The sequence below is a fragment of the Culex pipiens genome, chromosome 2 (genome assembly GCF_016801865.2).
Source record: "Culex pipiens pallens isolate TS chromosome 2, TS_CPP_V2, whole genome shotgun sequence".
In the NCBI taxonomy this organism is placed as follows: domain Eukaryota; kingdom Metazoa; phylum Arthropoda; class Insecta; order Diptera; family Culicidae; genus Culex; species Culex pipiens.
In genome coordinates, this window is record NC_068938.1 from 184,715,223 (window position 1) to 184,727,675 (window position 12,453).

The window sequence follows — 12,453 nt, forward strand, 5'->3', positions numbered from 1 at the left end:
TTCTTAATAAAAATATCTATTCTGAGAGTAATATAATTTTATGTTTAAGTGATAGAATTTTATTTAAGGCATATGTGTATTTTTCTTTCAGTGTATTTTTTCAAAAAGCCCGTCTAATTTCCTTCAAGTTTGTCTTAGACCACTTTTTGATATGATGTAACGGCTTAGAGATACATCAATATTTAAATTACAAAATACAAAAATATTTAAAACCCTTACGCCCTTCTCAAATGTCATTATCGCGTGCAACTGGCATATACACAAAAATGGCTTATATAGGCCTAGAATAACATGTCTAAAAAGTTTCTTTGAAATCGGAGAGGGTCGGGTACAAAAGTACCAGAAAAATTCCTGATTTGAGCTGGAATGGCTCTTGAAAGTTTCTTTGATGATGTTTGTTATTTATAAGATCCTTTGCTAATCTAGTTGCTAGTTTATTTTTTATGTGTTTTTTTTACCTTTCAAGGTTTGGCAATATGTTAAGGTGGTAGATGGTGTCCTTCACTTTTGGGGCAATGACTGTCAATGATGGTTCTGAATTCAGAGTCCAGAAATAGTAAATTGAAATGAAAAAAATAATTACGATATGTAAAATGCTTCTACAAACAACACAAAGAAGCCCATTTTTTTTATTGAAACATTCTGAAGCAAGATTTGAATGATTTTCTGAAACAAACATGGCCACCAAATGGCCGATTGGGGATGATGCCTTCCAGAGCCTCAAAGGCGAATAAATAGATTCTTTATTTTCTGTTGACCATTAAGATGAGGTTCTTATCATTCAATGTTATTATTGGAGTAAGAAAAGACCCAAGAGATCACGTCTGCAAAGACATTTTAGGATCTTTTTTAATTTTTTAAGATGAGGTTCTTATCATTCAATGTTATTATTGGAGTAAGAAAAGGCCCAAGAGATCTTTTTTGCAAAGACATTTTAGGATCTTTTTTAATTTCTTGAACTCCTTTCAAGATTTTGTTTGCTTTGGAATTAAAACTAATAAAAAAAGACTTTCAAAACACTTGTGAAGGATTGATACCAGGATAAAAACTTTGACTGTAATTTGTATTGTAAATTTATTGCATAGCTTAGTTTTTTTAAACTAGTTCCTTTGTTTTTTTTTGTCATGAAAATAAATGTTTTTTAATTATTAAAGTAATCTGATCAGCATTTCTATAAAATTTCGTACTTTTAAGCTTTAAGTTTGTAGGGGCTTCAAATGACTAAAGGGCCATCCATACAAATTTGACAGCTAGTAGGTATGATTAAACCATATAAAAAACTATTCTGTGAAATTCCAAAATACAAAAAAAAAAACATTTAAAAGGTATAAAGATCTAAAAAATAATAGTTTTGACCTGATTGTCCTAAATAGGTTTTTGGAATAATCAGAATTCGAAGTATAAAAGTGTTTTGACGTAATTTCCTGGTTTAAATTTGGATTTTCCAACATTTTCCTGTATTGATTTTAACTTTGTAAACTTGTGGCCTCCTTTTTAAATTATGAAATAAAAATGTGTGAAATCATTAGACTATTGCTTTTTGATAATTTAGGCTGTTGCAAATGTGTATCATAGTTTTGTTGTTCTCCCCCCCTTAAATTTTTTTTCTTAAAGATCAGAAAATCTGAGAAAATTTTATTTTTTTCGAGTAGAAAATCGTCTTTTTGTTACAGCTATAAATCGGAGCGCTTGGTACGGTATGTCCACGCATCCTTCCGTCCCTGTAGATTCTGTGAAATGTGATCCTTTCACGGAATCATAACGCAGCAGAGCTTGCCGCTTTTAATTTCGTTCTACATTGTCGGGTGTACTCGGAAGTATTGCAATTATTAATACTTACAACAAAAAAATCGCTTATGTAGTATTCTAACCCTAAGACTTACCAGCATGCATTCAACGGACTGGCTGCGTCTGTCTTAGATATGATTATACTGAAAATCGGCTTTTACGTTATACATTCCAACCTCGATTACCTTGAAAAAATTTTCACTTCATCAAAACTTCAGATTATCGAATCATGAAAAAAATATTTTTTTCTCCGTGTTTTTTTTATTGTTGAGCTTAGGTAAGACCTCAAACTATTCTAATGTGATTTAGAATTTTAAAACCCAACTAGCGGACAAAACGGTGATGTTAAAATATTGAAAATATGCATTTATTAATTTAATAGGCAATCAAACATTCAATTTGATTAAATTCGGTCGCAGAATTCAAATTTGATGTTAAAAACAAGAAAATAAAAAAAAAAAGAAAAAAATGTTTTTGTTCGTGATTTGATTATTCGAAGTCCCATGCAAACCTTCGGATATTCGAACTTCGAGTCTGGACTGTGTACCTGGGTGCAGAATAGTGGTTCGCAAAACGGCCTCAATTAAGAACTGTCAAAGCGGAACCAATTTACTGTTTGCAAAATAACACCAAGAAGTGGCAAGTATTGTAATCAATCTATAATTTATTTTGTCAGGATTAAAAAAAATGACTCGAACTTTTGAGGTATTTGAAGTCAACAAATCTTAAGATAATCTCGGAAATTCCATTCGGTTGTTCTTCTGGTTCACAAAATTCCACCCACTTCTTACGCAATTTTTTGTCACGTGGAAAATAAAAAAAGGATCTTTTGGCCACCCATCGTTTAGTCTACGAACAAAAAATGCGCGAAGCACTTAATTTTTCAGCAAAAACTTTAACATCAACAGATCCAAAATGTTTCAAAACAAGTCACTTCAGCAGCAAAAAAAAAGTCACGCTTGAGCTTGAACATAGCCTTCTACTTTGTTTATGTTTACAGCAGTAGTGCACTTGTATTAGTGAGGAGCAGTTGGGAGCAGAGGCGCCGACTAGTCCAAAATGTTGGGGGGGCACGGTTGTTTTCCGAAATCGTTAGGTGAGAGTGGCGATTTGATGTTTAAGTTTATTGTATATCACGAATTCTACCAATTTGAATATTACGATGTGGTAAGAGTTTTTTTTTATCCGGAATCCATTTTTTTTTAAAAGATAATTTATTAAAACGTGATTGAGAATGTTTATTGGGGGAATTTTTTATATGTTTGGAAGGCGAATTCCTTCTAATTGGCATATTCTCACTTATTTTCCAGAAGTAACAGTCAATAATAAAAATTATCAGGTATTTAAAATTCAACAACACAAATATTCTAAAGATGAAAACATAAGTAAAAAGCAAAAATTTAGAACTTTAGAAATAGGAAAATACACATTAAAAAACAACATTTTTTTCAAATCTGCGATTTAGAAAAAAAATAACAGAAAAAAATAAATAATACAAAATTTAAAAAAAAGTTTAAAAAACCCTCGGGTTAAAAAAAACTCATGGCTTAAAAATGTTAAGAAATCAAAAGTTGAAATTCAGAAATTTAAAAAATCAGAAATTTAAAAAATCAGGAAATTGCAAAAAAAAAAACAATGTTTAAAAATAATCGAAAATTAAACATCAATTTATTTGTTCAGAATTTAAGAATTTAAGAATTTAAGAATTTAAGAATGTAAGAATTTAAGAATTTAAGAATTTAAGAATTTAAGAATTTAAGAATTTAAGAATTTAAGAATTTAAGAATTTAAGAATTTAAGAATTTAAGAATTTAAGAATTTAAGAATTTAAGAATTTAAGAATTTAAGAATTTAAGAATTTAAGAATTTAAGAATTTAAGAATTTAAGAATTTAAGAATTTAAGAATTTAAGAATTTAAGAATTTAAGAATTTAAGAATTTAAGAATTTAAGAATTTAAGAATTTAGGAATTTAAGAATTTAAGAATTTAAGAATTTAAGAATTTAAGAATTTAAGAATTTAAGAATTTAAGAATTTAAGAATTTAAGAATTTAAGAATTTAAGAATTTAAGAATTTAAGAATTTAAGAATTTAAGAATTTAAGAATTTAAGAATTTAAGAATTTAAGAATTTAAGAATTTAAGAATTTAAGAATTTAAGAATTTAAGAATTTAAGAATTTAAGAATTTAAGAATTTAAGAATTTAAGAATTTAAGAATTTAAGAATTTAAGAATTTAAGAATTTAAGAATTTAAGAATTTAAGAATTTAAGAATTTAAGAATTTAAGAATTTAAGAATTTAAGAATTTAAGAATTTAAGAATTTAAAATTTAAGAATTTAAGAATTTAAGAATTTAAGAATTTAAGAATTTAAGAATTTCAGAATTTCAGAATTTCAGAATTTCAGAATTTCAGAATTTCAGAATTTCAGAATTTCAGAATTTCAGAATTTCAGAATTTCAGAATTTCAGAATTTCAGAATTTCAGAATTTAAGAATTTAAGAATTTCAGAATTTCAGAATTTGAGAATTTGAGAATTTCAGAATTTGAGAATTTAGGAATTTCAGAATTTAGGAATTTCAGAATTTAGGAATTTCAGAATTTCAGAATTTCAGAATTTCAAAATTTCAAAATTTCAAAATTTCAAAATTTCAAAATTTCAAAATTTCAGAATTTCAGAATTTCAGAATTTCAGAATTTCAGAATTTCAGAATTTAGGAATTTTAGAACTTCAGAATTTCAGAATTTCAGAATTTCAGAATTTCATCAGAATTTCAGAATTTAAGAATAACCAAAAAGATACACAAACGGTTTTTAATAAAATCAAAAAAGGCATTATAACAATTTGATACGACCAAAAATTTGCAATTTTTTAAAAAGAAATCAAGAAAAAAATTACCTAAAATTACTCAAAAAAATCGAATTTATCAGCATTTTTTTAAATGTAAAGCTGTCATCAAATGACCATTTTGAAAAGTGTTTCAGTTCATTTTCGCTAAATCCTGATCTACAATGGTAAATCGCAGAATGTTGCGTCTGAAAACTTGATGATTGTTTTGACAAGAGTTTGCGTAAGTTTGCTCTTGTATGCTAAGCTTGCTGGTTTTCCTACCTAGTTAGCATAAGAGAGCGCAGTAGTATAGATGAAACGTTGTCGATTTAAAAAACAACAAATGTTTTTGAACTATTTTACAGATTCGCTTACAAGAATTCTATCGAATTCTAATTCAGTTTTAAATATTATTTTCAATTATGTCTGTGAATTTTTTTGTAATATTAAAAATAAGAATATTTTTCTTCCAAAATTTCTGGGGGGGCACAATGTATGGGCTGCCCCCCCCTGCCCAATTTTAAGGGGGGCAAAAAGTACCGTGCCCCCCCAGAGTCGGCGCCCCTGGTTGGGAGCATTCGAAAATCACGTTACGCATTCTGTCTTTTCAGCACCCAGCTGTGTACGATCAGAGTTTAGATGTTTATTGATAATTTTATTCTGTTCTTTTTCATTTTGTAGCTGTATCTTTTTGTTTCAGTTGAATTTGAAAGTTATTCAGAAAATGCAATAAAATTAATTTGCATCCAATCAACGCTTCATTCAAATGTTTGTGTATATTTTTTTGTACGGGGGAAAAATTACCAGTTTTCTTTAAACTTTGAGTGCAAAAGGCAATTTTCATCCCCTCGTTCACCTATAAACAAATTCCACACCGTCGTCCCCTTGTTCCATAATCCTAACCATCATTATTTCCTCGTCATCCTTTTTCCGTGGCCGTCGCGACGCTCTGCCGCTGCAGCATCCTTCCCCTGGACCAGGACGCGCGTCACGGTGTCTAGCTCCGTACCAATACACACACACACACGTGTGCGCTGCAAGGACGTGCCTCCCAGTTATTTTTCGGCGTGATGAGTCATAAATTTAAATTTGGCGTGGGGTTTTCCATGTTGTACGTGGAATTTTAATTTTGTGGGAGTTGTTTATTTATGGTAATTAAATTGCATTAAAATTTCGCATTTTCTTTCATTTTTCAGAAAACAATTTTACCTACGTACCGCGTAATTCGGTGGAAACTGCAGAATTACATAAAATTGTGATTGAGTTGCCGGTGGTTCAACGAAATTGGCGAAACGAGTGAGTTTTCCAGCGAAGGAAGAAGAGCTAAAAGTATAATTACCGTGAAGCCGGGCGGGAAGGTTCACCAGACACCGGAAAAGAGCAACTTAACGAATATATGTTCTGAGTTTTTTTTTCATCGATTGCCGATATTATTTTTTGCATAACTTCACGTGTACACGAGTGTGAGTGTGTTTGAAAAGTAGGGAAAATTTCATTGAAATATTGAGGCAACTTAAGCTGCTGGCGAAAAAAAAGTGTATTTGAAAGTGCTTTTGCAGTGAGGATTGACCTGGATAGTCGAGTCGGCAAGCTGTGCGGCAAGAAGTGTTCCGGGAAATCAAATATTTTGCTATACTGAAGCAACACGAGCCTACGAGAGCCAGCTGGAAGCAGAATAATATCTAAACCGAAGGTAAGTGTGTACCTGGGCCAGACGGGGAAAAAAGAAGGAAATAAATCGATCCCAGCGGCGAACCCCGGCTGCCGTATTGCCATTCATTCTGGACCAGATTAATCTCTATTGTGTGTCAACCGTAGTTGATGAAGATGATGATGATGGTGAAGTCTGAAAATTTTATACCTCTATTTACGGTTATAAATCTTACCCGAGCCTGGGAAAAGGTGCCCGCTCCTATTTTTTTGGAGTGTCATTCGAAACTGTAACTTCAACCCAGATTCAACTGTAGCAACTCTTACTGCTCGTGTGCTCTAATGACCCGTTCGCCATTCATTCATTCATCGAATTCCGGTGTACTTCAACGTAACCTAAAAAATCACGCTGAACTGAAACACACGTGCTTGTTGGCATTTGTTCCCCATTCATCCCTTCCACAAACACCGACCTTCTTTAGAAGCTACCTTCTAAACATGAGGTAGGGTATTTTAACCATTAGTGGACCCCCTAGTAGAGCCGAAGCACATTTTTCACAAATTTTCAATATTTTAAGCACTTTTTCATAACCCTTTGTACAAAACAATGAAAACTGAAGTCTTTCGAACAGTTTTGACTATTTTTTTCATCAGTTATTTGTTTTTGAGCAGAAAAATAGCCAATTGAAAAAAAAGTTTTTTTTGCCTGTTGTGGACCCCCTTTTCCTATAGTGGACCCGGGTCCATAATCCGTGCCATTCATCCCTTCCGCAAACACCGACCTTCTTTGGAAGCTACCTTCTATACATGAGGTAGCGGGCCACAAACCGAGCCTCCAAGCCGTCCAAACACCCTCACCGCACTGGAGTACTACCGTACTGAGGTTTTGGCGGCATTTGCGCTTCTGATGTGGTTTCTTCTCCGCCACGCGAGTTCCCGCTAGTTAGTTTTCAAAGGGAGAGAGTCCCCGTTATTACCTTTCGAACACGGCGTTGAGCGATAGTCGCAGTTATACCCGCGCTGAACACCACCTGCGGTATGTAAACCATGGTAGAAATAATTGGATCAGGACGGTTCAAGAATTGACTGTAGAGTGTATCTTCTCTGTTTGACACATAAAACCGGTGAAATGACACAGTGAGGAATCACGCCACCGGGACAGGTCGCACTGGTTACACCGGGGCTCCCCTAATGAGCACCTGGACGTGGACATGTATGATGGATGATGTAATGACCGGCTTGGATAACCAAAGCTTGGTGCGAATTCTTAGGATTGCAACCTGGAGGACGGATAACACCAGGGTTGTTGTGTCATTCAGCAGGTAGGGGAAATATACCCAAGTTTAGCCTTATAAGCGGTCTTGTTTGAATGATGCTGGATAATTTGGAGTGTTCCTTGAAATTTACTAAAACCAAGTACATCAACGAGTAAAGCAACTTTTTGTGAACATTTCTGTTTATTTTCACTTTTACTAAAGGTTTTTCTATTCCTTTTACAAGCATTTAAAAAAAATCTCAAATGTATTCTAATACATTGGGCCACTTCCATTTTTCTATTTTCAGCTTAGTTCTTTTTTCTTCCAGCGCTAGTTTGGGTCTGCTTTGTGCTGCCAATTGTGATAACTCACAAAATGTAACATTTATAGAGAATGTTTCCTGGCATCACTTTGCCACCCTTTGTTCTTTATTTGCCTTCGCTTCTCGCTCGGTTTTCTTCAGCCTTCGATTGGAATGGGTCGTCAAAAGTCAAACGTCAGAAGACTTGGCGCGTTTGTTTTTTTGATCGCGCTTGCTAATTATTTACATGTTTCGGGATTATTTTTCAAGTGAGTGACTAACTAATGTTCAAAAGAACATGTTGCCGGTAGTTGGAAGCAATTTCATAGCTTAAGCGCTTTGAAAACGTTGGCGCAAGTGCAAAGATATTGATGGCGACTTTCGTTAAGAAATGGTCTCGCAAAATAGAAATTATGACCAAAAGTGCATTGAATTTGATCTTTTTGGCCAGTAAGTGGCATACATTAGCCTGCTTACTCGAGGCGGTGCTGTTGCTGGTGAGTTTATAGCCTAAATAGTGTTTTTGGAGCTGTTATCGAGCATCAAACTCTCCATATGACGAAGATAGGTGTTTGATTAGAAAGGGTATACTTCCCCTAGCTGGATTTATTTTATTTTCAGAGAAATTCCATGGTGATTTTTAAAGACGTGCTCTTTTGGCTGGTTCTTTATTTGCCATACTCTGATGTTAGTAACATTTTCCTGTTTGAGCAACTGGTTGTTAAATTTGTCTCCAAACTGGAAAACAGTTACCAAAACTCAAGGTGTCGAAACGGAACCAAACAAAAAAAAATATTTTGCCGAAAATGAGAACCAAAATGTGTACGAAATTTGTGCAAACAGAAAAGCATGTAAATTCTTGTAATTATAAAAAAATTGGAATGCCAAATATGGAAACATTGTTTTAATTATCTAGTACAGTCGTCGTTGTCGTGCTATCCCGTTGCACGTTGATTTTGATCCAATTTGAGTTACGTGAGTAATTTTGTGTAGCTCTCAATACGATTTCAATCCTTTAAATATTCAACAAAAACCAAAAAAACTCCGTGCATTGTTGTCACTCTTAATTTGAAAGAAGTTTCAATCTTGTCGTGCTATTTTAGCGTGCCGCAAGTGCGACAACTAGACAAAGGGATTTCAGGTCAAAACGCGTTTGACACACGTACCTGCCCGACTACCGTAAACAATTATTAGTTATATTTCGGGACTCCGGCAACCAAAATCAACCAAACTCAGGGACAACGCACGGAATGGTCAACCAAACAAAACGTGTTTGTTATTGTTTACAATGCGTGCTATTGTTTTTGTGTATTCAAGATGGCACGAAACGTCCATTGGTTGATTCGCAAGATATCAACGACTCAGACGATATTGCCTGCCTGGAATAAAACCACGCTTTTCGGGAAGGTCAACCAGTTCAATGTCGGGCTTCAAATTCGCGCATTTCGGATCCAGGGAAGTGTAATCATCCGAATAACTCGTATAATTACAACTCCCCCCAAGCCCCAACCCTCGTACTCTGCCAGTATTATTGTCGATTTCACTCAAATGACGGCGTGATAGCTACTGCGGTGGCGCTAAATATGTTTGTGATTGCCGCGCTTGAAAGAGGCCTTTCAACCGCAAACATAATTGTGTGCGGTTTTTCTTACCGAAAAAAAAAGTTTCGTGGAAAAGGGAAGAGGGGGAAACCGATTAACAATCATTAACCGGGCGGGATGGAAACGGAGCACTCAAAAAAATGCAATTATCTCAAGATGCTTTTTTCGCGAAAAAGAGATGAATTGCGCGCAATTGAAGTTGAAAGAGTGTTTGAGTTCATGACCGTCGGAGACAGAGAGATGAATGGATGGGAACGTTTGAAGTTTTGCGCAGAGAAAAAATCTCTAATAATTGTGAATTTTCCTAAACACTCACAAGTCTGGGGCGTGAGCAAACAAACACTTTACTTTCAACAAGTACTACACGCTTGTTCCGTGTGCCACTTTTCTTCTTGAATTACCTCTCTTTCGACTTGTTGTGTGTGTCTCATTTCGCTACTTATTATGTTTCACTTTTTTCAACTCTTTTCTTCCTGCGTTCGTTCTGTTTTCGTCCCAAATGTTTTAAATTTAAATTGCTCTTTGCTGTGCTGTGTTTGAACGTGATGTTTATTCTGCTTGAAGAAACTTCTTTTATCTTTTACCATTTTTTGTTACCTTGCTGCGGGTTTCGCAGAATGTGACCGACCGTTGGAAGCAGCAACAAAAAAATCCGCCAAAAAGGCGCGACTCATGATGATGTCATAGCAGCAGCCTCGTGAAGCCCGCTCGTTGCTTTTTTTGTTTATTCCAATTTTGGAATGTCTTGAATTGCCACCTCTCGCTGAACGGGGGGCGTCGTACGGTGCAGATAAGTGAAATATTTCTCGTTCCCAAAATCATTGTGAAAAATAAGTGGGAATTCATTCACTTTGCAGTGATATGGAATCACATTACATTATTCGTGGTTAGAAGTTTTGTGAAGCGTGTCCTAACCTCTTGGTAACAACTTGAAATGATATTTATGTTGTTTGAACACTGCGTGCTCATGTTCAGTCCACTTCATCGAATAATTTCTGTGGTCAACTTAACGCAGTAGGCCTGGCAGCTTTAAAATTCGTGCAGTGCAATAAAATGTATTTACAAACAACACTGTAAATTTAATGGAAAAATAAAAAGGAAATCTAAGCATGTCATAAAATACTAATATGAGTTTGACACTTCTTTCCATAAAATACCATCCACTTTTTTCCAGTCAAACAATCGCAAAAACGTTTCTTTTCAAATTGTTGTCCAACCCCCAACGGTTCCACGCCTCGACACCTCCTTTCCTCAACATAACCGAGCCCGGTTCATGAATAAAAATAAATATTATTTACCGCAAGTACCCACGAAAGCCTGTCTCCACGTTATTTCAGGCCAACGAAAAAAAAAACCCGTTGGCACAGTTTATCACAAAACCTTGAGCTTGAACCGGCGGCGATGCTGGAAGCCAAAATATTCAAAATTATTAACAGTTGGACACCCCGACTTATTCAAGTAGGCGCGCGCGAGCCTCGCTTTTTTAAGGTCCAAGTTTGTTTTTCTTTCTCGCGGACCAAGTTCAAGACTGTTGGCGCGGGTTCTGCGAGGCATAATCTGATTTATTTACATTTCTTCGATGGACATGTTGCTGTTTCTTTTCTTTTTTTCGGGGAAACGAGTTTTTTGCTTTCTTCATTTAATGTTGGAGAGAAGGGAAATGAGTCGATAATGTGTGGACCCTCTTGCGAGCGGGATTTACGGAGTGTTTAAATTGCAATCAGACATTATTGAGAGTTGATTTACAGCGTGGAATGTAATAACTGTCATGTGCACTTGAGTTTAAATTTCACCAGAGAAGGAGATGATTAATGGGAAGCATGTGTTGCATACATGTTTGCAATTATTCACTTTTTTGTAATTTTTCAACGGGCTGTGTTTAGATTTGTTAAAATTTTAGGACTTTTTAAACATTGCCATCACTGAATGACAGTGGAGTTTGGTTAGGGTGTTTGATTCAATTAAATCACATTCTTCGAAGGTCATAGCACCACCACAGTAAATTACCGTCGCATGCTGGGCGTATCCATCGCTAATTTAATATTCCAAACCACCCGGAATTTTATCGCCCCCCTAAAAACCAAACCGTAACCCATGAAGCGAATCTCCCAGCGCCGCAATTAAAATCGATTAAACTCGGATATTTGCCGATGAAGGCCCCGCCGAATGGGGGGAACCCAGCACAAATTTCCAGCGCGTCCAATCGATCAATGGTGCCCGCAATGCCCATTCCCACGAGCAATCACAATAATCTACCTGTTCCGGAACGGCTTCCAAGATTAACTCAAATTTTACCTTGGTGTGGAGTTCGAGTGGGGGACAGATGGGCGCGGGAAATCAATCCGTTGAAGTTATTAAACTGATTCGCTGCGGGAAAGACTCAAACCCGTCTCTCCGCTGAATCTAATCACTTTTCGATACCCCTACCCCTAACTACGTCTTCTTCAAGGTGAGCGCACAGATTCTCTCCCCCTTCAATTGGATCCAAATTACCTTTCATCCGAGAAGAAGCCTCATCACCACCAGGTTTTGCTGGTTTTCAGCGCAGCGGTTTGGCGGTCTTCTTTCATTCCGTCGATGGCGGGAGGAAGACCGGAAGGTGTAATCGTTACACACCTTCCTTCCACTCGGTTGGGGTTTCCCCCTCCTGTCGGCACCATTCCCATCAAAATAAAAACATTAAAAACGCAACCGGAGAATGTTTCAGAGATGCAGCGCGCGTACACCTGAGACGAGGTCCAGAATACCCTGGAGAGTCAAAGCCAGACGAAGCGCCCCTTTTTCATTCTGTTATGACGAGCACAAATGAGATCCAAACCGCAGGTTCCCATCCGCAGGGCGGATAAGGATGACTCAAGTCCAGCGATGATGAACACGCTTGCAGAGAGGAAGGTCGCCGTAACCAGAAACCGCGTCACGTCATGGTCCGCCGGGTCCGACCAACTTCTCACACCCGACGCAACCGCAACGGGAACCCCTCTAGGCCAGAACCACCTGAGATCGGACTCCGCTGGGCAAAGCAAAATT

At 36.1% G+C, this 12,453-nt stretch overlaps 1 protein-coding gene across 1 annotated transcript in view; it reads left to right on the forward strand.

The window, feature by feature from the left end:
- LOC120415416 (protein unzipped) overlaps nt 1–12,453 on the forward strand; it is a 98,330-nt gene that overhangs the window by 1,122 nt on the left and 84,755 nt on the right. Inside the window, exon 2 of the mRNA XM_039576945.2 lies at nt 5,815–6,311. The gene's annotated coding sequence lies outside the window, so the exon portion shown is untranslated. The remainder of the gene's footprint in view (nt 1–5,814; nt 6,312–12,453) is intronic.